At 39.4% G+C, this 26,706-nt stretch overlaps 1 protein-coding gene across 3 annotated transcripts in view; it reads left to right on the top strand.

Annotated features, from left to right (window-relative positions):
- Positions 1 to 26,706, top strand: part of casz1 (castor zinc finger 1) — a 167,471-nt gene that overhangs the window by 36,067 nt on the left and 104,698 nt on the right. For all 3 annotated transcript variants that reach the window (XM_040047814.1, XM_040047813.1, XM_040047815.1), the window contains one exon: positions 281 to 366. The gene's annotated coding sequence lies outside the window, so the exon portion shown is untranslated. The remainder of the gene's footprint in view (positions 1 to 280; positions 367 to 26,706) is intronic.

A 26,706-nucleotide genomic window follows, 5' to 3' on the forward strand; every position in this document is an offset into this window, starting at 1 on the left:
GAAGTTGATTTTGATTTGAGAAGTTTGGTTTTAAATACTGTATATTGGACATAAAAAACTACATTTTATATAAACTTTATTGTCCCATAGATTCACACATTTGAGTGACTTGGTGGTTTGAAGATATTAACCTCTACATTCAGTTTGTTATTTGCAACATTGGTAATGGCATCTTTGCTGCAATCTGCGCAAATGCTTTAAATCTCTTATTTCAAAGAAACTACATGTGATGTAAACGGACTATATGTGATGTAAACAGCTGTTTTATGTTTATCTACAGAAATCAGATGGCAGTAGAGTGAGCATCGGCCAGAGGCGATAACTCCTCAGCGGATTAGTCTTCAGCAGACATTATTCAACAGGAAGGTGAGTCTTTAACTTTTATTCATGCACCATTTTTATGTGGTATAGCAAATATAGGTAAAAAAAGAGACTGCCACTGGCTTTCCTCCCTGTCTTTGACAGATCGGCCCATGTGATTTGTAATTCAATTGTATACCAAAAAAAGAAAGAAAAAAAAAAAAGGCAATTCGCACATTTGTCATTAGTTTTCTGTTTTCTTCAGTGGGAAACAAATTATTGGATAATTGACTTTCGCAAAACACAAAATGTGTCATGCAATGTGCGGTATTGCTGTCTTTGCTCCATGTCAAAGTTGCACCTCTGTTTCTTGGAGCAACTTAATTGTCTCAAACATGCACAGAAGCAGCACGTTCGAGTCATGATACCCCAAGGCATAGATTAATTAAGCTATGAAAACCCATGAGCAGAGAGCATTCAGCAGGTGCCTGTTTGCCTTGGTATGGGACTTGTTTTTGGCAGTGGTGCAGTGGCTCATTATAAATCTATAATTAAGTTACAATTTTATTTGCTTTTTTTTTTTTTAACATACTGTCATAGGGGATCAACATGGCTTAAACTCTGATTCTGTTAAGTGCACTCTTGGCTATATCGCTTTTATGTCTTTATTCTTCCTCAGGAATTATGCTTTGACAAAAAAATGTGAATGAGAGGCTGAAAACGATACTGTGTGTGTCACGTAGTGCTCGGTATCCCACGCCTCCTGCAGGTGTTGATGTGATTCTTAAAATCTGCTGATTTGTTCTTAATCCAAAGCAAGCTGATTTGCCCGCTCCTTTACCTCCTTGTATCTCGGCACATAAACAACCCCCCCACCCCCTCTCCCCTGCTGGCTGAAAGGATGGTCCTGAGAACCCCCCACAGTTCGACTCATCCCGTGTTGGGCATGTTGGCAGAGCTGGGTGATTGCGATGTAGCGGCTCTCTCAGGCCAACATCTGTTGTTCTGAGTCACCTGCCAACAAAGAGGGAGGGTGAGCTGCACAGTGAGGGGCCTGAAGGAGGGATGAGCAGGTCTGCGGGGGAGAATCCCCGTATCTGCAGGGTGGTCAGACTGAATGAGAGTCACCACCACGGCGGTAGTCTTTGCCAAGAGCTTCCTCAAGCTAACAATGTGGCCTGTGGAGGGGCAGACTAGGCAGGAAATTGAGGTTAACGACATTGTTACATATTAAGCAGGGGTTGGCTGCCTCCGTAGGCAAATCCTTGAATAGTCAAGCATGTTATTATTCACACCTGAAATCTATTAAAACTCACGCAGTGTTTGTGGTTCAGTCAAGATATCCATTTTTAGTAATGTAAAAAAAAACCCCACATATTTTTGGTATTTTGCTGGAAAGCTTCTTCAGAGTTTTGAGTTTGAAAATCATAGATTCAAAATAAAAGTTTAAATTAGTTCTCATGTTTCAAGTACCATTATATCTGAGTGACCAGGAGATCACTGCGGTACACTTGAATCTGAATTGAATAATACATCTACAAACTCTCTTCAAGTGACTAGTCATCAGTTGTGACTGTTATGAGTGTTTTCACAGGTGGTAATTGTGCACTACAGCACAGGTCTGTGCTTTAGCTTTCATAGCTCAGTCCTTACAAGTGAATCTCCACACTTTCCTTCACTCTTTCCCCCACTGTGCTTTGCCCAGGGGAGAGACGCCTTCTACGTGTTGTAATAAGGGTAGCTGATATAATGAAGGTCATTGTAATCAGAGCTAATGTGCCAAGGAGTCAAGACACTGTAGCTTTATTTGCCAGCAAGGCCCGGCATTTGGTACCCATGGGGATCAGGCTGATAGTGTTATCTTTGCTAACCTGACTCTAATACAGGCCTTGCTCCGCTGTTTGTGTCAGCGTCGGAGCTGAACTTTTCCCAGTGATCCCCTCCATGTGTGGATGGGCATGGATTGGGCTCTACTCTGTTCCATCCTGGTTAAATCCCATCCCAAGGTGTTTGGCTTCTCTCAGTTCACGTTCTGCATTTAGCGAGCAGCGCTCCCTCTCTCTGACTGTCGGACTTGGGAAAACAGGCTGGGCTTCAATGGAATGTACTTGACATAGAAACATTACATTGGCATCTGTTGAGAACTGGCTCGTAAGACATGACCTCTAAATCTAATCCTGTCCCTCAGGATATGCAAATGTCCTCAGCTCAAATTTGATTTGTTTTTGACTGTTCAGGACACGGCCGTTTGTTTATAACCGTTATCTAACACAGCGGCAGGACAAAGCCGTGTTCGGTAGACAGTTTCGATATTATTTTCTTGTAAAAATTTACCTTAAATGTTAGAATTAAAAATCTTCTTTCTTCACCAAGTATTCGGTAGAAAGAGCTGACCTGAAACGAGTTTTAGTTTCAACCAGGAAGTGAAAACTTTATGGTTAATACCGTGTTTAGTTGCAGTTAAGGTTATCTGTAAAACTGACTGAACCGTTAAACATGTTATGCTAAAAAGTTTTTACAACTACAGATTCACAACTGTCTTCTTCATTATTGAAAATTTTACCTCGAGGCTCTGATGTCTGATATGTGACCTGATATTTATCTAGGAAAAAAGAAATACCCCATCCCTACTGGGCATCATCAGCAGAGCTTCAACATTAATTTCCATTTTTCTTATTTTTTTTCATAGTCGCCTTTTAAACTTGGTGCTTTCAGTAGCAAACATCAAAGATCCTTTTTCCTATTCATCTGAGCACCTCCTGGAAAAAAAAAAAAGGCTATCCATATCTAACCCCATGCAAGTCCCCTGATCCCATCATTCAAACTTCCAAGCCTCTCTTTGTGGCTTCCTAGAGGACCACGGTGAAATGATCTCTTTTGTTTCGCATCATTAGTTCCATCTGTTGTGCGAGCAGGCCTGTCTGTTCCGGAGCATGGCAACGTGATGGTCGCCAGGGGCGATTGGAGACGCTGCCGTCCCGGTGGCTTGTGGCTCAACCTCTGCCACCACCATTGCCTTGTCCCCTGATCCCCATGGCACCATCCCATTCGCTTCACAGTTTCTGCTTATTTATTCATACATTTGAGCAGATAATAAAAACGTAAGCTTCGTGTACATGCAGTACTAGTTTACCTTATACACGAGGCCCCTTAGGAGAAGAGTTTGGTTCAGTTGGGACCACATTCATACAATCGTTTGCAAACAACATACAGATTTGAATCTCTATACCTCAAACGCTTAAATGTCCACTGTGTGTCAAAAACGAGCTTTAATAGGTCAGATTTGTGTGCTTATTTTCCTGCAGTCGGGAGTAAATGATGCGCCAAACAGATGTAGCATTTTCTCGCAACAAGGAAATATTTTATTCATGATTTACATGAATGATAAATCTTCAGAAAGTCTTAGCGCTGATGGGCATACACAATTTAACATCTGTCTTCCTCAGAATAATTAATCGCTTACCAGAACACTCGGGACTCAGAGTTGGATTTTTCCTCTCACTTTACTTGGTCTAATTACTTCTTTAAAAGCAAAGCTTTCTCTAAAGAAGACTTGAATGATAAACACAGCAGCCGTACGCTCCGCAAAAGGAAAAGTTCAGGAAAGATGCAGGAAACGTCCTGCTCTCGCTTCTTAGTGCCGTGCCTGTAAAACCAAGCAAACCCCACCATACTTAAGACAGAGAAATGTGGCCATACATTCTAATTATAATTCGTAATTCCCAAATGAACATTTCCATAATGTCTCCCAAGTGAATTGCTCTTATCACCATAGTGTGAATGTACAGCACAAGGGCATCCGTGTGCATGTCAATGCGGAGATCGCCAGATAATTTTCATTGAAGATGGAGCCATCAAAGGTCATAGCCATCCGAATGACCTAACCTTGCAATGTAACACCTGGGTGTAAAAGTGGACTCATCCTATCTACTGGGATGGGTGTAATGTACCTCTAATGTATAAAGTGCGGAAATAAAATAAGAGTTATAGGTTGGTGGAGGAGGCTCAGTGTGGGCTAGAGAATACTGTAACTCTATAGGTTGAAATAGCTGTGTTGGTATCACCCGAGGTGACAGGCTATTGCCAAAGTGCTGTATTTGTTGGAACCATTATGAAATAAAGTGTGTGGAAAAGGGCAATATTCAGTTTGAATTGATTCTTGGAAAACTCAAGAAGTGAATATGCTTTCATTTTGATGGTATTACTATGGGCAAAATGTGTTGTGTCAGTTTCACCTCGCCATTACTTTGCTCCATTAAGGCAAAACCGAGTGATTTTATTTTTGCCCAGTCTATTTTCTGTGATAAAATGAAAATCTGAAAGCTTTATTAAGTCTGAGTGACACCTAAAGCTGAGAGCCAACAGGAAAATAAGTCATGTGGGATCTAGTTTCAGTTCATTTTTGCTCAATTCCCATCTCCTGATCAAATACTGCACTTTCCAGTAGGGGCTTAATGGGAGTGTCAAGTTCACAAAGGCCCTCTCTCTCCCACTGACTCCATTACCTGATAACAGCGCTGGTTTTGGCACTTATTTGCACAGTGCAGGGCTAAGCTCGGCTTGTGCCGCGCGCATTCGAAGCAGGTTGTAATTGAAGCTGTATTGAGACCATTTTATTAATTTTTACAAATCTTCCCTGCCTGTATTTCCGAGCGACTACGGGCACTAACCCATCTCATTTTCCTTTGTGTACTCTGACTACTTGTGCTGCTCTTTTGAATGCTGCTTCTCTTTAAGCCAAACAAACATGACCACTGGTGTCTTGGGTTCAGGGCCTTTCAAACAACCTTTCAATAAAACAAGATCAGCTGTGAGACATACAGGATCTCACATGCTGGGCAGCCCCGCTGAAAATACCCTCCCTCCTGTTTCAAAGCCATCAGCTTTTGGTTCCCCCAGGAGAGCCAGCATTATCCTGCAGGGTTTATTTAAACTTGTTGGGAAGGTCTTGCCTTTTCTTTTTGATACACTAGGTTATTTGACATTTAGGCGAACCCTGTCACATTTAAAACCTGATTTTATTCGGCTTATTGGTTCAGATTTCAAAACTTTAGTTGACAATTTCCCAGTAAACGCAAACAGTGGCAGATTTAAGATAGGGGTCGAGTAATGCTGCGCCTGCCGCACTTGCAGCTCGTCCTATGTTTAGGCATAGGATGACTGATGATGCGACGCCTGCGAAGCCTGCCATGCTGCTAGACTTAACATTTTGTGAGAGACGGTAACCTGAAAGAGAGGAGAAGCATGAGGAAAAAGGACGGAAAAAAAGCGACAAATAGGGACAGATGACACAGGCATCTTTTACAGCTTGATAGTGCAGTCCCCGACTTGTTTTTATTGACCTTTTCTATCTACAGTAGAAGATGTGCCACTTAAATAAATGTCATTTGACCATCTTTGGTTTCAGTGTCACACGCTGACATGTGGTATTTTGATAGAATTCATCCGTTTGTGTGGATAGCGTATCCACTTCGGCTGCTGTGTTGCGTCACCTTATATAGGGCTTTATTTCACTCGATGTGGGCACTTTCAGAGCATCCTTAACTGCCTCTTAAATCAACAAACTGGTCAGTCTCAGTGCGTTACTTTTTTTTGTACCACCCTAGGAGGACACTATGCTTTGGCTGAGACATTATTGGACCATTAAATCGCCACCCCTCCCACTCGCAACCACTTTCGGTTCTGTTTTAAGGCTTTGGAATTACGTCCAGGTGGTGGGGGGTTGCAAAAAAGACTGCTGGAAAGGCTACTTATTCTCTTAATGATGTCTTGTCCTTTTTAAAAGTCATCATCTTCATTCACAAATGGATGACTATAGCAGAGGAGCACCCCGAGGGACTGAGGTCATCCCAACCTCCTTGTCCCAGCAAAGGAAGTTACTGTGTATGAAATGAGGCATGACAGTTTGCGTTAAAAATTAAATTTGTTGACATCGGGTGGGGGGTAGAATGTAATGGCACATAGTAATTATTATAGGGGTGGATTAGTTAGGCAGGTATTTATGATAAGTTTCCTGCCCATTAGTAGCTGCACCCAGGGAAATGGGGAATGTTTTGTTGCATGCCAAATCTAAATCTCCAACTTAATAGTGTATTTAAAATGTGACACTGTTAGTTTTCACTAAACTGCTGTAAATACTGTATCTTTTTATTCAAGTATACAAAGTTAAAGACGTTTCAAAGCTTTTGAAATTTAAGCCTTTTTTCAGTGTCTGATTTTATGACTAGAGGCTCCTTACTCTGGTGGTTTACACAACTGCTTAACACGGGAAAGATTCCCGGTTCAGTCTTGGGAGGAGATACGAATGCCTTTGGGGGTGTGACAGGAAGGGCATCAGGTGTAAAAAAATAAAAAAATAAATCTGCCATATCAAACATACAGAGCTACCTGCTGCGGTGACCTCTTGTGAAGAAGAAAGTCCCTTTCATGAGTGATGCAGTGACTAAAAGTTTAGACCAAGGATCATTATTTTTATCAAATACTTTTGAAATATTAGAAGGTTTTTACTAATGCACAGACTTTATACAAACTTGGATGAGTTTTGCTCCTTCAGGTAATTTTTCTGTCCTGTTTAGTAAATAAAAATTTAACTGGAGGAACTCATTTCTCATTTTTAGTGCTGTACTTTTTTAGAGCTATGCTTTTTTTTGTCCTTTTGTATGCACTGTAGATGTATTTAACTGTGATTTCATGGGAGTATAATAACATAAAAATAACAAATAACAAAACAAAAACAACTGGACGTTCAAGATTTTCCCAAATTATCCTTGAAAGCTTCACACAAGTTTGAAAAGTAAATAAGGAGAGCACCTGAAACAATAGTACAGTTTACTGCATGTTGCCTTTTCCTTCAATCCCCGAACCTTTGGACTGCCTACAAGCTCACATCAAGCGAGCGAGGTGTAGTCGGTGATATACATGACACGCGTCTCTAAGGACCCTCTGATTTGTATAATATCCTTCAGACAAGGTCATAGCATTGCCTACATCTTTGAAGATAGAGGAAAGAGAACATGTTCCCCCCTCATTGTGCCTGTGGAATAGAACAAACGTGAGATCACGGTGTCGAGGGGCTTCCACTCTTCAAAGTTGATATGAATCAGACATGAAATGATTTAGATAAAGTGATAGTTATCTTGATTCCCGGCGCCGTCCGTTGAATAGACACGGCGACGCGCGGGGAAGCTGAATGGCTGTGTTTTAGTGTGAAATCCCGGGGAAACGTATCCATCTGGTATATGAATAATTTAGATGGCTGAAGTTGGTTCCTGTTGCTGTTGTGTTTGCGCTCAGCTTTCTCTCTCAGCTCAGCACCCCCACCATCACCCTCCCTCCTTGACATCACTCCTGAGGTTTGTTTGTGATGCTTAAAGGGAAGTTGGGCCACATGAGGAATCGAGGGGAGGAGAGACTCACTTTCCCTCTCTGCTGTGCTTTCTGTGTCTTCTTTCTTTCTTAGATCTACACAAACCTCAGATAAACAGTTAAACACCCGCTGACACACATAGCCTGTCAGCCAGCCAGGCATGTTGCATGTGGGAAACACTCTTCAGATATCGAGACGCTTTGTTTTATATGGTAGACATTGCACACGTTTGAAACTTGTATACACTGGATTCTCTTAATTGAAATCTGATTTTTTTTTTTAGTGTTCACTGAGCATCATGGTAATGAGGCTGGGTGTGACTGCAGATGGATATTTATTTGACACATATAAATGGATATTTGGTGGAAGGTCTTCCAATATGGAGCAGTGTAAAATGGATTCAAAGATCTGAATTGTCCCTGCAGCACCAAGCAAAGGCAAACACACGCGTGCACGTACAACAATCACACGTATGCAGAATTTACGGTTTCAGCGCAGATGTACAAAATTGCAATTGTGCGCATGCACTTGCATAACAAACAACAGCAACAACACAACACGTGTTCTGGCAAAAATGTGCAAAAGTGTTTGTGGACAGATAACACACAAACATGCAAATCCACTAATATGCCAGGCCAGCTATACTAATCCAGTCCCTGTCTTTAAGGGAACCAGTCAGGATGAGGAGGGGGGGAGAGAGGGGGGGGGGGGGGGGGGCATTGAGGAATAGGAGGAGGGAAAGACAGAGAGAGGGAGAGAGAGGAGGGAGAGGGAGGGAGGGGATGTGACAGGCCCTTGGAATCTCAACCTCTCTCTCCTGGCGCCCGCACTAATCAACCCCTGTAATTTATGCAGAAAATATGATTTATATTTAATTTCACTACACTTGCATTGTTAATTTGAGATGTAATTAACGCGTCGCCACGGCAACTAATTTCTCAATGCCGTAAATTATCACCGCCTTTTCATCAAAATTCAGTTACTTTGGCTCCTGTGTGCAGTGTTGTGATGCAATTAGGTTACCAGGGCAACCCCAAAGTGTTAATTTTCTTTTGTTATATTGCAGCGAGGCAGAAGTTTTTAAAACACAAATCATATTCACTTTTTTAGTGAACAAAGAACTTGGGACTTTTTTTTCTTTCTTTAGTTTAAAAAAAAAAAAGGAGGGAGGGTGGACGCGATGTTGAATGTTGGATACCGTTCTGCCGTTCATGAGCACCGGTATATAACCCTGCACGCTGCTCTTCACAACACTTATATATGTACTGTCGTGACGTGGACTGAGTGATTGCTGAGAATTCTTTGATATTGCGAGCAGGGGCGCTTCAAAGTTGTCCTTTGGGAAAGGGCATGTTTGTCAAAGGAAATCTATATAAATGAGAAATATGTACAAATTTAAGAGAGCTCTCTTTTCTCTCTCTTACTTTTTTTCCTCATACCAATATTCTCTCTCTCACACACACACCACAGCACATTTTCAGTACTCACACTCTTTTTATTCCCCCAACAGTGACTGTGAAATGACTCAATATTTTAATCAACTGTATCTAATTTGCACTCCAACAGAAGATAGGGCCACATGTGTGCTGTTGTTGCCTTTGCTGGCAATGAGTATGCCCACCGGATGGCTCTGAGCCGCCCTGGATTGCCACGCATGGCAGTCTCTGTGGCCCACTCGGTGCGTCCGTCTCCAATCCATCCCCCCTTAGCTAGTCTTCAGTGGAAATATCAGGTCATTGGCTGCTAAGCTGTGGTTAACTGCAAAGGTAATTAAATTTGGGAGCAGGCTTTTTGAATCTTTTTAGCCTCTTCGGTAATACCAGCAGGAATTACAGCGTTTTTTCGAAGCGAGGTGCTATTTTGACACCCTGGCAGAAGGGGGCCAAGTACCAGTGACCGCACAGAGTTTACAAAAGCCAAAGTACCGATTTGCAGGAGACTCTTTAGGAAGACCAAACCCCCCCAAAAAGATGATTTAATTTTTCCAGTTTTTGAATATTACCCATTGTAAGAGAAAGACAAAGCCCTGCATGTCTGGTGTTTAAACTGTGCATAGCAAAAGTGCACTTGCCTTGCTCATCACACTTGTGATAAATACTAGACGCTGTGCAGAAATCTGAAAATGCAAAATTGATTCCACTGTCTCCAAACCAGTGATTTGTAACATATTGTCATTAATGTACTGCTGTTTTTTTCTTCTTGTGTTTGTGTACAAAAGTTAGAAGCTTGAGTATCCCTCTTCAGCCTCAAGCAGCTGACAAAGTTATTTGTCCAGTGATGTCAAACTTTCTCTAAATAACAATTAGAAGTCACAATGAGGCTGAACCGCCTAATCAAAAGCAGCATAATAGGACATCTAACCTGTCTGGCATGTCTTGCTTGATTAGAACAACATAGTCAAAATATACTTGCTATTGTCCTGGTGGGTGCAAAGTACGGCTGCAAGGAAAGGTCATCAAGGAAGTTTTTATGTAACTCGCTCTGTAAAAACATTACGTTGATTAGACTTGTTTATTTATTCAGGTCCAAAAGAGTATTTGCTTTTGTCGCATTTATTCCCATTTTGCCAGCACAAGGGGCCCTGGAAGACGAGTTACCAAGGAACACAAAATTTTAATTAGTGTATTTTAATCATTCAGGCTTTTCAAGCTAATCCACAGACCCCTGAGAATTCCCAAGATGCAGCTCTGTGCTGCTTTACCATTTATTGTTGAGTCTATTATAATTACTGTTAGCAGGTGGGGGCAGGGAGACGTTTATTATGTTTTTCCATCTTTATTATAATTACCAGAAAAAATGAAAGGATGCTGTTTCATTAAGTTTAGAGATGATGCCATTTTCCCCCTGTTTTCCCCTCAATCTCCTTCCTGCCTTTGTTTCATAAAGCTATTGTACTGGCTTTCATTCCAGGGCTTTCATACGTTGCACAGCTTTATGAGAAAAAAAACAACAAAAAGAAACAGATCTTTTATTAAGAACAGAAGAGGGGGAAGATGGTCTTAAAGAACTTAATTTCTGAGACAGTTTTCCTCCCTTTTTTTCTCCTAAATGCAAGCAGTGCTCTGAGAATGAAGTTGACACATCCTCTGAAACACAAATGTTTAATCGAGTTGGACTGGGATCAGAACAGAAATGCAGAAAGTAGAATATGTTTGCCTCTCTTTCACACTTGTCAGTAATGAAAGATAAGAGGACTGCAGTAAATCTTTAAGCCCCATGCTTTTGGTGCTCTGCAGGGATTTTAGCATCATCCAGAAATATTTTATGTTTGTCTGTTTGTTTAAATATTATTTTGCCACTCCCTCTTCCTCTCCTCGAGTCCCAAATGTGTGGCAATTGTGTATCTAAAACAATCAGGCTGCTGAAGTGATGAATCAAATAAAGTGGAGTTTTCTCAATTAGAATCCTTTTTGTGTCTGTATTTATGATACTTCTTGGAGGAGTAAATAAAGAGCCAACTTCTAGCACAGCAGTGTTGCTTTTTAAATGAAGAGAGGCTGATTTACGAAGTAAATGTGCCTTTTGTGCATGACAGAGGAAAACACATCAGCCGTTTTCTGCTGGTGCCGTGTGGGTTGACTAGTTGATCAGAGCTTGTAGTATGGTTATGTTGGAGTCAACTACATCGCATAAAACTTAACGCTTGCTATCATTTCAATGTCTGTCAAGGGCACCATTTTGGCAATGATCTCATCAATTTTCTTAAGTGAGCAGATCTGAAGCCGTCACTTGGCCAGAAAGCAGTATGCCCAAGAACTGTATTTCACATTGATATGATTAGACTTCCAGTTCTGTAAATGGTTGTGGTGCTCCAAGTCTTTCTTCATAAACACCTGAAGGGCAAAACTGAATACATACAGTACCTCTGCAAACACTCTGGATTTAAAACAAACTTTAAAACGGTAAAAATTCATTACCCAGCAGCAGCTATGTAATAGTCGTGTCATTACCACAAGTCATGACAAGACAGGCGTAACTCTGAAGAGGCGAATGGGCAGATTGGCTCAAGAGATAAACGTTGGGGCTTACTTTATCAAGCACTTGAAGATTGTTTGCATCCACGGTGTAATATGTAACAGAGATCTGAAGCTCACTGCACCTGTGTCAGTAAAACAAAGCACAACTTTCATGTTGGTTGTTAGATGACTCTTCTTTCTTTTGATTTGCAAGAATTAGCTGGAAATTAATAATAAATAACGAAAGAGAAAGCAATATTCTTATTTGTAGAAAAGCTGTTTTACAGGTCTTGCAGTACGTGAACCTGAACAGAGCATGTCAGATGTTCTCGTTGACAAACTGTCAGATCATTCCAGTTTATGTGGGTGCCATGTGTAACTGGTTGTGATGTTTTATCTCTGTTCTGCCCAGTAAGAACAAGATTTGTTTTATTGTGACATGGTGATCTTTGCACTGCATGGGTCTTGCAATATGCTAATTAATTAGCAAAAAACAAAAGAACAAATGCTAACTTCTAATGGATTGTTAGCATTAGCATCCGTTGTAAGATCTAAGAGTTTGAAAAGAAGACGACTGGATTTCCTTAGGTTTTTTTCTTTTTTAATGTATAATAAAAAAAAACTGTAATGACCTGGATGAGTGAGAACCTATACAGGTATACATGCTAGCTAGCTACAAACATTTAGCAGTTGCAAAACATCTGCACAGGAATGCAGTTTTACATTTGTGAAAACTAGCCAACCTCTATTTCATTTCATTTTTCTTTTTTTAAGTGTGTGAAAATGTGAAGAAAGTTTAACCCATTATGATAGCAAAAAGCACATGACTTGTATATTGGTGTCTGCCACAAACATAGTCCAGTAAAACTTGCCACTGTTGGGAAATTACATCAAACATACTTTTAGTGTGCTACCTTTCAAACAACTGTAGTGGGGTGTTTTTTTTTTTTTTATCATGTTGTTTCCAGTGATGGTTTCCAGTCACATGGGCCTAGGGACCAATTGGCAACCTCCTTGCAAACTCCTGGCAACTATTAGTCGCTATGGAAAAATTGCTAGAGCATACCGGCAGTTACTGTGAAATCATCTGCTAAATCCACGCAGGCAGTCACGCAGGTCTAGAGAACAGTCAGTGAACCACCTGGTGATCAAAGCTCACAAGGGAAAAATGTGTATTCCCCAACCAGTTGCCAATTGTTTGCCGGAGGTTGTTTGCTTTGGTTAGTTGAAATTGATTGCAAAGAAACATGCTGCACCAAAAACCTTGTGATTCTTTGATCACTAGCAGATTGCTACGTCACCTGTAGTTTGGATGGAATTGCATGGAAGTGGTAGTGAAACTGAAGAGTGCAATGCACACCAGAAACAGAGACTGTCACACTTTTCACAGTTTCACTACCACTCTGCGGTTGGCTGGCAAACTATTGTGCAGACTGTGGCTGTCTGAGCCCAAATCAATCATCAGGAGGTTTTTGGAGGAGACCCTTCTTTGCGACTGATTTCCCTTAAAGACAGTCAGCAAATTCCAGCAACTGCTCGTCAATTGTTTGAAAATACAGTTTTCCCCAGCAACCAGATGTTTCCAGGGGGTCACCGTCCAGTCTCTAGGCCTGCACGACCTTAGCAACTATCTAGCTGTGCAGCTATGGTATCATTTGGCTGGGAGTCACTAACCAGAAAACAGCACCATCCTCAGTAACTTAAGCCTGTCATGAATGTATTTTCTCAGTGGTGAACTGTAACCTCTGGCTCTGACAAATTTGTTGGCTAGAGTGAGGGAGAAAACACTGCCGAGCGCTATGGGTGGATGTAAACCTGCCACTCTAAACAAGCACAATGTGTTTTAAAAAGTGTCCACTTAAAGCAGATTTACATTTAGAATGATAGGTGACAGCTGTACCTTCCCATCCTGACCTGACAGTTTCATCCCATTCTCATGAGCTTGGCATTTCCAGAAGGCACCAATTTCATTTTGTGGTAAAAGTCACACTGTACGGCCACTAAGCTCACCTTTTCTCACTTCTCTGGAATACTTTGAGGGTTTTTTGGGGGGGGGGGTCAGAATTGGCACACATGACCACTTGGATGGACATAAGGATGGACTGGTACGACTGGAGTGATCAATGCCGATGTCAGTAATCTCAAAACATCTTTTGGTTATAAATCAACTATTGATTCCATGTTTATGAAAAAACACAGGGCATCATAATGTTACTTTCTGCAAGTCCAGAGTCTTTACTACATATATTTTGTGAGCCTGCTCAAACATTGATGTAAGCTGCAACTCAGCATAGATCCAAAAGTTTCTTTTTAAAAAAAAAAATTGTATCTATTGTGACGCCATGTAAATCTGACACTCTTGAGGTTTCGCCTTATTGACTATTATTAGCTTTTGGACTTCAAAATTATGCTCTAAGTATCTAACGCCATGTCATTGCACTATTCTGGGATGTTTTGAGAGCAGAGAGTAGAGAGCAAGTGATGATCTCAAGTGGAAATTTTTATGTTTTCATGAAAAATTCCTCATCTTCTCATGAGGTGGCTTTCAGACCCCCCCCCAGATATATTTCAGGACAGGTCCTGAAAAAAATGAATGAATAGACATTTGAAGACTGAAAGAGTATCCTAATGCAATTACAGTGTCTTTGTGAAGTGTCATGATTTTGGAATTATAAAATCACTCTGGATTGGCAGTGGTAATTATGGTGGGTGAAGGAGACATTCTCTCAGGCCTGTGTTGATGCAGCTTGTCACTGCCCCGTCTTTTCAGTCTGTTAAAGGGTTTCGTATTTTTATAGCCTAGTGTTTTTATACAGAGCTTTGTAATTGTCAAAGAATTTAGTTATGTAATATGTGGCTTTAAATTAAAAATACATTGCATGACGTAGCATAATAATTAAATATTATACTTCTCATTATATAATAGCAAACACCTTCTACCAGAGGTGTACTAATACTGTGTTCACTAAACATAATATAGAATTATTTTATATTTATTTGCCCTTTTCTTATCTTCAAATTCTTAACTTTGATTCATAATTGATTTTGTAAGATTATATAAAATCAATCTAGATACACATTCATTCATTTATTCATTCATCTGTTGTTTTATCTCTACAGAGCAACGTTTTTGAAAAGTTTATGAAACCGCAATCGCAAAATATGTTTTACAGATACTTTTAAAACCCAAAATCTTCCAGTTTCCTTACTACTTGCTAACATGTCTGTGGTACAGTAACTGGGCAGTAGCACGGCCTTGATAAGCATTGCAGAATAATAATGAGTGCATCTGTCCTTCACACACAGCCAGCCAGGTGATGTTTAGGTTTTTGTATAATAGTAGGGCAAGTGATTCCATTAGCATCCATGATGGGTCTCTTGGGGTCGCTGAGGACAGAAAACGTGGATGCCCGTTCTGCCTTTTCTAGCCTTTTATTTAAGCTTGATGTCTGTTTTACTATGATACAATACAGAAGCTCTTTACCCAGTCTCAGCCGAAGGTCCATGCGCTTAGTTTGAATGAGGCAGGCTAACCAGGCCTGATAAAAGTGGCATTAAAACATCAGACTTTTCCCCTCACACAGCACACATCGACATCATACAAATTACTGCTCAATTTGGCTGCAATCATGCTCTTAACATGGAGCTGGTTTGGAGAGGAGCTTTTCTAATTATGGGCAATCTGTAAAAGATTGTTGTTGTGATTACAGCACAGACATATGCCCCAGTGCTGAGTACTACAAACTAGACACCAGTAAGCTAAAAGCCCAAGACCCTTTAGCTACTGACCTACTAATGAAGGTTTTTGTTGATATTTACATGGTAGTGCATCATGACTGATATTAATCATTAAAACAGCCATGGCTGTTTTCAAAAATATGTGTCCAGTTGTGGAGTTTTGACATCAAAGACAAACCAGTTATATGTCACTGTGTTATAACAAACTGGAACTTCTCAACGTTTGGAAAAAGGCTTGGGTGTAATTGCGAATTAAGATTGAGACATTGTGACTTTTGTTATTGTCAATAACATATCTTAATATAATGATTGCAGCATAGGTTTGCATATGCATATCTATGTGCTCTTTAATGGCCATGAACAAAACTGCATGGACATCTTCACACATACAATTATGTTTTTAAAAAGGTTATAAATCCCAGTTATTTGGATTTTTCTATATATTATGGCCAAAAACCAACCTTGGGGTGTTTTTTTGCTAGTATAAACTAATATATATAAATACAATAACACTGTGTCCAAATTTGCCGCTAATTAATTATTTGTAGGTTTAACAGTAGTTAAGGCAGAAACACAAATGGTTAATAGATTTTTAAAGAGTGGAATGAAAAGTCTAGAAATGAGTTATTACCTTTTGGTCTTTTCCTGTTTTTACCAAACAGAAGTTTTGTGGTTGTGACACTGAGGCCATGTGATGTTGGTGTAGGTTGTTCATACCGTAATAGGGATTTAATTTGTGGTGAAAGATGGTGTGAGTTGCTAAACAAAATGTGTCAGTATCATAAATGTTTTCTTTGATAATCCAAAATGCTAAGGAAAAATCTTTTGTTAGTGTAGCCACTGTGGATTCACCTATTGGTTAGTGGAGTATAAAAATTAATTTTTATATTAATTAATTTTTGTTTATTTAGATGATACTGCTGGAGAGTGAGGTTAACACTTTTCATAGAGAGTATAAAACATAAACTTAAGCCTGAGTTGAGAATTTACATCAGTGCTGAACTGCCTTAACCCTGTAAAGTCGGTCTTAGCGGGCACGCTCCGTTTTGCGTAACTATTTTTAAATCCCGGTAGCACTGCAACCACGTAAGCTAGCGCAATAATTGTTTTTGCATATGAAACCGGAGGAGTTGTACTTACATCTTACGCCATCAGCTTGTCCTCGGTCACAGTTTCCTTCCACATATAGCTTTGCAAAAACTGCATAAAAAGCACTTGCAGCAACAAAAACACAATATTCCAGAAACACGCTTTGCCGATCCGATCAGCTGTTTGTAACACTTCCTACGTCCATCAGCGCGAACTATCGCATGTCCGCCATGACCTGCCCGAAACCGGAAGTGACGTCATTTTGCGGAAATGTAGTTTTTTTTACCATCAGGACCTTATGAGCCTATACTGGTGTTTTTAAAAGTTATGTTTGACTTTATGACTTTACTGTGTCGTTTCTGGGATGCTTAGGACTCAAATTGCACTGCTGGAAATAGTTTATTTTCATGCATATGCTGTTTTTTTGCAAATTTGCATTATAATATTTAATTTCGTTTTTCCTGCAGTATATAAAAATTGGTGTATTTCAAAAATAAAACTATGAAGACACTTAAAATAAATCTCCTCTGGTGGGAAACTATTTTGTGCAACTTTTTTGTATTTACAGTTTTGAGGGATAAGCCTCTTAAATTTCTCTAACTACAAATATATGTTAAAAAAACAAAAATTATTTTAATTTTTTTTGTAGTTTATTGCACTTTTTTGCAATTTATGTAATTACTATGCACTTAATGCATACATATTATTAAAATTTGGGCTATAATGGTTGTATTGATGTATATCAACTTGAAATGCTCCCAAAAATGGCACTACAGCATGTAAAAATATAATATAAGCTCTGGCGGACTTGGTTCTATGGTAGGTCTTAAAGGGTTAAACCTGCATGCTATTAAAACGCCATCAGATAGTTGTGATTGGAAAAACACTTCTGGTCATATAGAAGTTTATGGGAAAACAGCTTTCTGTGATGACTGCTTTAAACACTTTCCTGCTGAGTTTATGAACTCAGTCACTCATTTTGGGTCACACTGAGTAAAAAAATTATATGTTTTACAAATCTTCATCATACCAAAATGGAGAATTTGCTGTGGTATGAAACCCTATGCTCACTTGCCTAGTTGTCAGTCACAAGTCAGTAGCCAATGAGTGTGCAATTTCAGTCAGACCCGCCTCTAACTATTATATCCAATACTTCAAAAAATGGGGCTTAACAAAAAAATGGGCAATTTCACTGAAGGTGGAACCATTCAGCTACATATGACTTTAAATATAATTTAAAGGGGTGTGTTTTATAAGCGTTCATCCTGATTACAGTTGTCACGAGGAGGGATCGATTCACTATTTGAGCCAGTCTCAAGTGGACTTTCCATTAATTGCAGTTTTTAGGTACACAAGATTTAAATAATTTGCGATATTTGTTATTGTAATGGCCTTTAACTTCTTTCAGGGTACTACAAAAAGGTCAAAGCCAAAAACATTTAATGCCAGAAAATGCTTGGGATTGGATCGGTCATTAAAAAATATTGTCATTGTGTTAATTTGTTTCACTGACATTTAAAAGGTAAGACAATTTAATAGAACATTTTTGACGACATTAGCAAGATTCATTTAAATCCTAATTTAAAAAAAATGCTTATAGTACAAACATTACATCCAGTGTGACTGTTTTTAATTAGAAAATTAAAAAAGATGAAATTGTGAATTGACTGTTTTGTGTAACTGCCTGGCTTTTCCACGGATACTGTCTTTGTCTGTTTTCCTGCGAGCGTCCAGGTCTCTGTCTGTATTGCAGTGTTCTGTTATTAATTCAGTTTTCTGTGTCCTGATCAAGAGGGTTTGAGTAGGACACCAATGCAGCTTTCAAAAAAAGACTTTGGCTCCAGCTCGCCTTAAAAAAACTCCTCATCCACCCAAACCGCCACACGTGCCCTTTTCCTGTCTCCTTTTATTACGCAGCCATGATCCTCTTACGAAGGCTTCCTCTCCAGTGGAATACCATATGTTTCTAGTTAAGCCCAATTTCTTTTTCTCATCATTCAAGACAAGCATTTGCCAAGCCAAAAGCATTGAGAAAGCCCAACTTCTGCCATTCTTTTTCTTTTTTTCACCCGCCTGACATGTCTCAGAATATTTCAAATTGCTGAGGTTTTAAATTAATTTACAGCCACAACAAAAGAGCTCAGCATTTTAATAGCATTGTAAGTAATTTTAAGTTAATTCAGTAACCTTTGAAATAGAGTTCAGGCAGCCACTAAATTGTGGTTGCTGTTGATGAACACAGAGGTCACACAGAGGGTTCCAGCTTATTCATCAGAGGATTACTGGGATATCATTTTTAAATTGTCTATTTTTTTTTTTTATCCAATGGCGCAGTGTGTCACCGAAACACTGTGGAGAACTTAAAAACATTCGCTCGTTTGGTTTGAATTATTTTTCTGGCTTCAAAGTTTTCGTTTTCGCTCGTTCCGTCTTTGAATTGTTATTGTGTTTAAAATTAGGCAAATACTTTTTGGAAATCAGCAAATTTGTCTTTGTAGATTCTTTCACTGGACGGCTCCGCTGCAGGATGAGCGTTTGAGGTCAACTTTAATGTGAATTTTCTTGCTATGAGGAAAAATCTTCCAGATGAATGCAGGAATGCAGCTTAAGTAAACGAGAACAATCTGCATTACTCAAACTGCACTTTTTAACTCCCGCCGCCAGTATATTATCTACACAGTCTTTAAAATCCCTTTTCAGCCATCACTGTTTCACAACCAGCATCAAGGAATAAGTGGCTTCCTTCATAACGCATTCAACAATATGAAAGTATGGCTGTGGTGTCAACTCCTTTTTAGTGTGAATTTTCCCCCCACATTAAATGTAAGCTGTTATAGGGCCCAGAGGAGCTCAGTAGTCTATTTTCCAATGATGTTGTCAGCCATGTGGCTTACACCCCTGAGAGGTGAAGGTAATCAGCCTTTTCATCTCCAGAGAAGAGGCAATGTCGAGGTCCTGGCTGACTCCATATTTTCCTCAGCCGTCCTCGCCGCGTTTGACCAAAGCGTCCTCTTTATGGATTAAATCTTTAATACTAAACTGGAGCCATCTACCTAACCGTGCTTTAGTGTGACACCATGTTTGATGATGATTGTTATCATTTTGATGATGAATATGTTTGTGTGTTAACAAAACAAATGGCTTATTTTTGGATTATGAGCACAAATTCTGGTTAAAGTCTGTATCCACAGGTTAAAGGTTTCACCTTTACAGTTACATTGAGATGTATCATTTTATCAGCATGTGTAATATATAAATATGCCAGCGTGTTGTTATTTAAGTCTCCAGCCTATTCAAGTAAATGTGTGTTCTTGCTTGTTCAAACCTGGACCCAGATTTTTTTAATGCATCCTATTTAATTTTTAATTTTTATTTTTGGAAAGCTGTAATTTGTTTCAGAGTCAATATATTGAAAAATGGAGGCTCCAGTTTGTAGCGCGCCGTGCTGTACATGGCTCTAAAATGAATGAACAAACAGTAATCAGCACTTGGGGATGTGATCAAAACCCAGTTTTAAGAAAAGGAGCAAAACCCTAAAGTTCCTCATTAAAAGCTTTGAAATCACTTTTCTTCTCCGAGCTCATCCGTGTTTGCATTTCTTTTGTGTAGGTGTTGAAACAATTGCTCTCTTCTGTGCACCTCCCTAAAATAGCAGACGTACAGGGCTTGTAAGAAAATTAGTCAATTTAATTTCCTTGAGTAATGAAAATGTCATGCACCATTTAATAAAACTGCAAGAAAAAAGTCTGCGTTTCACACGCTGGAGATAGCTAGGGCCCCGTGGATTTGAAACTTTGACAGTTGGCCCTTTTGATGTTTTCTCTGAGTTTTGTTTCTTTTCTTTTTTTTTTTTCTTGATGTGATTTCAAATTAATCTCAACAGCTTGGATGTAAATATGAAAATGAGACTTGTTTGGTCTTCCCCTGACAACCCAGAGCACTGCTGGCTGAGGTAACTGATATCTCTTTCCCCTTTAAACTGCAAATTATTTTACGTTTATGAGTTTGTCTCATCTTCAAGGTCAAAAATGTAATTTTTGCTCTTTCAAAGGGTTATAACCTTAAAAGAGAACCTCAATCCTTGCTGATTAATAAGAGACTCCCGCATTTGATGTTTCAACTGTGACATTTTAAACTTTAAATATTTTATATGCATACCTATGAAAAAAAATGAAGATATGCATTCATGTGGAATAAACGCTATTGCAGAGAAGAAAGGCTGGGCCGGGTATCATTTTAATAGAACAGTTAGAGTGCAATGGTTTTTCTTGGTGATTTTTATTTGAGGTTTTTATGTGTGCGCAAGCTGATTTAAAGGCACACTAAATCATTGGGGATGGGGAGTAGTGGATTATGCATTTAATCAAGGAGTAGGCCTTGGGAGAGTGGCTGGCCGAGTCACTAGGGCATCAGTGAGGGGTTGGCTGTAACATGGGGTCTATCCTCTTTGTTCCTCGTTATAATGGACCATTTTTACGTCGTTTGTTAGGAAAAAAATGATAGAGCGCGTGCGCTTGCTTCAGCTTTGTTCCTTTACTGGAATTATGCGACTGCTGAATGTGTTTAAAACGCTATCATTAGGCAGTGCTTAAACTCAGGAAGCTCTCAGTACCATTTTTGCTTTTTGCACAGCATGTTTATACTTTGGTAAAAGTCTAAAAGTCAGAGTTATTGTTTACAATATGGAGCAGAAATCACATGGTTCTGCTTGTACTGCACTGGGTAACTTCACAGCTAGGCTTGTTTGCACATGTACAGACAGCACATATAGTCTGGCACAGTGCATATATTCTTTTAGTCCATCATACAGGTCGACTGGTGAACGAAAATTGCTGCTGTTTCAGATCCGGTGACTGATTTTTCTCTGGTTAATTAAATGATTAGTCCCCTTAAGTTAGAAAAAAAAGTTTGCTGGCATTTTCAGATTTCCCGTATCACATTTTACCACTCGTTGTGACTAGGACCTCTTTATTTATTGAATTATAGTTTTAACTGGAACTATCTGTCCAGAAGGCCACTTTGCCTTTTGTAAAGATACTTGATTTAATTGCTGAAATATTATGATATAATTGAAAGCAATCCAGATTACATCAAAGAGTTTGGCCTGTAATTGCAATTGTAATTTTCATTAGTGATTTTTTTTTCTGCACTTTTGTCAAACACATCACGGAAACAAAAAGCTTTGCAAACTGCACGGTGGACTCTGCAGTGTTTGTCTCGCTTCTGTTATTAGTCTTATCGTAGCTCCCGCAGCGTTTCCCATGAAATTAAAATTTTCCATCAGCGGTTCGGTTTTTAGACATGGGTTGACTTGTGACGTCACGTTGAATACTTTCTCGCACTGACACTGTACATTATGGGTAAGGGTGCATGCATGTTTAAAAACTGTCTACAAAAGGATTTTTTCGCCCACTATGGTTAAGTATTTAATATGAGTGTCCTGTCAGCTTCAGACAAGTCATCGCCACTGTCTCCAAGATGTTCCCATTACCACTAGTTCTTTGAAAATTAATATGTGTGCTTAATGCTTGATGACTTGCTTTCCTACTGGCCAGCAGAGCTTAATTTATAATTGAAAAGCCACAGTGTGCTTTGTATGTCAGTGCTGTGCAACTGTCTCAGGTCTTAATCAGGATGACAGCATACAAATCAAGAGTGATTTTGGAAAGCAAAGAGAAACACTCACATTTCAGTTTTAAGTTTCATGGATGAGCTTGTGAGCTAGAAAGCACACGCTGGATATTCTTCTCATAGGTTTTGTGCAGATCATTTAAGATACTGGGGCTTGTGTGTGTGTGTGCATGTATGTGTTTGAGGGTGTTCAGTTGTTACTTATGCTAAGATTGCAACTTTTTTTTGTCTGTTTGTTTCTTTTAAACATAGGTTTAGTCAGCAATGCAGTTGAAACTCTTTCCCACCTACCAGCGCATGCTTGACTCTTCTGCACAGTTAGATGGATAGGTGAAATATTTACCCAAAGTAGGATTTAAACAGGGACATGTTTTCTATAAGGGCATGGTTTGTTTTCTCCACCTCTTCGCTCCTGTGGGGGATTAATAGTGTCAATCACATTGACTGGCACCTCTCAAATCACACCCTTGCAGCAAAGTGGCTGATTTTGTCAGGGAGAGAATGGCGTTATCGGTAGAACCTTGTTTAGAGACTCACAAAACCGCTAAACCCGCAATTCATGGGAGATCTGTTTACAATCTGCACCGGCCATTGACTGCTAAACAGCCCGCGCAGATCCATCCTGGGCCACTCCGAGGAGGAGAGGAGCAGAGCAATTACATCCTCAAACAGCAATCTGAGGCTAGGTCGGCATGCAAACAGACATCAAGTGCACACACAAACACTGACAGATTCAGACACGAGCAATACGTTTGCTCAAGACTTTGCAGAGTCCTGTTAAGCTTTGGGTATGAATATGCTTGGCCTATCTATAGTGGCGGATGTGTACCGTGCAGTACAGTTATTTTGCTGATTTGTAGGCCCGAGTATCTAATGTTACTTTCCTTCTTCCGGAAGCAGGATAAGAAATTTGCAACGTGATACCTGAAATTTCTTCATACTTGAAATACTTTTCGGGAAAAGTGCTTGGATTAAAAGAAAGCGAACAAACGGAAACAACATTTTTGTTTACAAAAAAACTACAAATGACCAAATGCTAAAAGGGTACCAGCATCAAGTTTGCATTAATGTGACACATTAGATAAATTAATAAGGTCTGTTGGATGGAATTCCAATTTCTGTTCTCCTGTCACTTTTCTCATTCAGGCAGTTTGTAACATTTTGAATCATTTAGCACACGACGATCGAGACATTTTTGGCACTATCGCCAGATTTCAGACAGCAAACTTTTTAACAAATATATTTGCCCAAATAGCCAGATCTGTATGTTTTCACTAAACTTGATAAAATCCCAAACAATTGCAAAACTAAGCTGAATTTCCTTCACTGAGCCTAAAACTGCAATTAAAAATACAGCAAAGAACCTAGACAGCTTCATTTCCATGTAACAGGTGATGCAGCTACTCAAAAAATCTGGATCCAAGTGCTGTCCTTTGAACTGACTCCGCGCCAGACGGGGAGGTTTGTTTGCCTTACAAAGCAACGTAGCAAGCTATAAAGATATCACCAGAAGATTAAAAGCATTAGAGGCAATGTCAGTGGATCATTTTATTTTGCCTACCTTATTGCTCGTCAGCATTTTTTTTTTTTGGTTGTTAAAGGACATATGGTCTTTTAATCCAAAGTGGTTGATTGTTGTTTTTACAGCCCCGGATGTGTTTCTCGATCAGAGTGCACTAAATCATTGTTTCACCCAGTGAAATATATAAATTGCTTAGGGTTGTCCAGTGGTGCACATTCTTGTGACGTACTTAAAATAGAGATGCACTTATATACTTATATATATATATAAGACAGACATAATTTTTCTGTTACGTTATGTTCAAGAAATCAGTTACCGTGTGTTATACAAATGTATTTCTGGATGAGCGCTCACTGGTTTAAAAGTCCTGCATAGGGCAAATTTGTCAGTTTAATATTTACTGTACATTAAAGCAATATGTAACAATAGGTGTCGTTCACGCTTTACGGTTCTTGAAATGCAACTGCTATTCTCTATAGTGCCTCTGGCATTAAAGCTTGAGGATGATGCAAACAGCTAAGTATATTGCTCCATCCATTAAAGGATTTTAATAGTTGAGTTACATTATTGATTTTATTTTACAGTGATAAATACATCACTGATTGAAGGTTTTTCCACATCAAAGATGAATTGCATGAGTCTGGCTTTTCATACAGTGGGAATCGAGATTGGATGTGTGAAAGCCATAAAGTCTGTGTGTGTGACATCTGTGCTAGTACAGCCTTTTCACAGTATTGTTTTACAAAGCAGTAATGAGTAATCAGATGAAGGAACCACAGTAGCCGTAGCCTTAACGCATTTTAATTTGTTGTCCAATGTACGGTGCGTCATAAAAATCAAAATACACCAAAAATGCGCCGTTCTCTACTTGAACGTACTGCACGTGTTCACAGCTCTTGTATAAAAATCAAATTGATTTAGTTTATAACATTAAATGAAAAAAATAACATTAAACTCAATGCAAGTTAAAGATTATTTATGTGTTGAACGTATTTATTTATTTATTTTATGTAGACTGCAGAGGGTAAGAGATTGTTGGTTGGTTAAGCATCTCCTGTCAACATGCCAAAACAAGACACAGTGCACTGTAGAGCAATAACAAACCAATAAACAAAGAAAAATGAATATATCTAACCACGTGCATGTGAGAATTTTTATCAGAATTTTGGTATTTAGAAGATTCAGAGTGAATGATGATATGTGACAATCAGTCACAGCAATTAGTGTTACTGTTAAGAAGCCTTTTTGTTTTCTCTCACCCATACAGAATGTCACAAATAAATCCTCACTTACATTTGCATATTAATTGGATCTGAGACGTCAAGCATCTTTCATTAAGCAAAATGATCTGCATATTTGGAGACATAAAATAGTTTATTTCAATGTGGGAAAAGAAGTCATTGAAAATTGACCGCATATGGGATGTAAACTTTGGCTGATCCATTAACCCTTTACCCCCTGGCAGCATATCGTACACAAAGCAAAAACAGGCTGATTAGCAATGGGGATGATGTTTCTCAGCCTCAAACAATGCTAAGTAAAGGAGCAACGAGATCATGTGTGTTACGGTTTTGGAACAGGTGAAACTTTTTTGTAACGTTGCAGTTTTTGTGTTATTGAACTGAAAGAGCAAATTTGATTTAAAAAACAAGAAAAGGAAAATTATCTGCGCTTCCTGCGACATGGAAATTATACAGAACTCCACACAGTGACTGACTGGTTGCATTTATTGGAGGTTTATCTAGAGGTCGCACTAATACAACCACAAAATGAACATATAGATATTCAGTCTCTGTGGTTAGATGTGGAGGTATGTCATATTAGAAATCAGAGATGCAGTCAGAAACCAGCAGGAAATGACTTTATCATGTCAGTGGTTGCCCGGGTTCATCAGACAGTTCAAGTAGCTGGTACTGGAAGACTTCTGGTAACATTTTGTGATCGGGGAAGCCATGAAACATACCCGTGCCGAGCATTGGCAACAGCTTCGGCTAATTTGAACACTTTTGCTTTAACTTCCTAAAAGCTGTTGATGTCCAGAGGGGGCTTACCTCGCGTGAGAAAGCAAACTCGTCAGTTTGGTTTCCTAATTTGCATGGGACTGCGTGTGCCTAAAATACTGATACCTAGTGAATTTGGATGAAATGTCACGCAGTATTTTCCCAGAGAATAGACTGGAAATTTCTCTGGAAAACTCTAAGGAAGTTTTGAATTCAAATATGACATAAATATTAGCTTGAACTTGAGGATAAACTGATTTGACTTTGGTGGTTGAAAAATGACAAAACAGGTCACATTTTTTTATCACATTTTTCTAATGTGATAAAAATTCCAGTGTTATCACGTTTTACATCCAAAATCCTCTAAATGGGCAAAGTATTGGACCATTCTGTCTTACTCTTTGAAGGATATTTTCAATCCCCTTGGCATAGGGCTATAAAATTAAGTACATGGAAATGCAGTCCACATTTATGAACATTTGTGAAGGAATGGATTGTTCTGTAGAGCTCACTGAATTTGAATGTGGTCCTGTGATAGGATGCCACCATTGCAAGAAGTCAGTTTGTGAGACTTCTTCCTTCCTAGATATTCCACCATCAACTGTAAGTGGTATTTCTGCAAAGTGGAAGTGTTTAGGAACCACAGGCACTCAGCCGCGAAGTGGCAGACCACGTAAAGTTACACAGCGGGTTACTGAGGGCTGAGGCGTAGTAGTAGTGCATCACAGTCACGGCGCCTCAGAAGCTGCAGAGCTCCAAACCTCCTCTGGCATCAACATCAGCACAAAAACACTGCACTGGGAGCTTCATGCTCCTGTAGGTGATGTGCAGGGGTTGGGGGACTCCATGCTTCAAGGGCCGGTGTCCTGCAGGTTTTAGACGTGTCCTTGATCCAAGAACCGCGGATTTAAATTGCTAAATTACCTCCTCACCATCCCTTGAAATTCTCCAGAAGCCTGGTAATGAGCTAATCATTTGATTCAGGTGTGTTGACCCAGGGTGATATCTAAAACCTGCAGGACACCGGCCCTTGAGACCTGGACTTCCCCACCCCTGGTGTAATGTGTAGGTGGCCCAATACTTTTGTCTATACAGCTTGAAGTC

Source organism: Simochromis diagramma, unplaced genomic scaffold (genome assembly GCF_900408965.1).
Source record: "Simochromis diagramma unplaced genomic scaffold, fSimDia1.1 OVJJ01000387.1, whole genome shotgun sequence".
Taxonomy (NCBI): Eukaryota; Metazoa; Chordata; class Actinopteri; order Cichliformes; family Cichlidae; genus Simochromis; species Simochromis diagramma.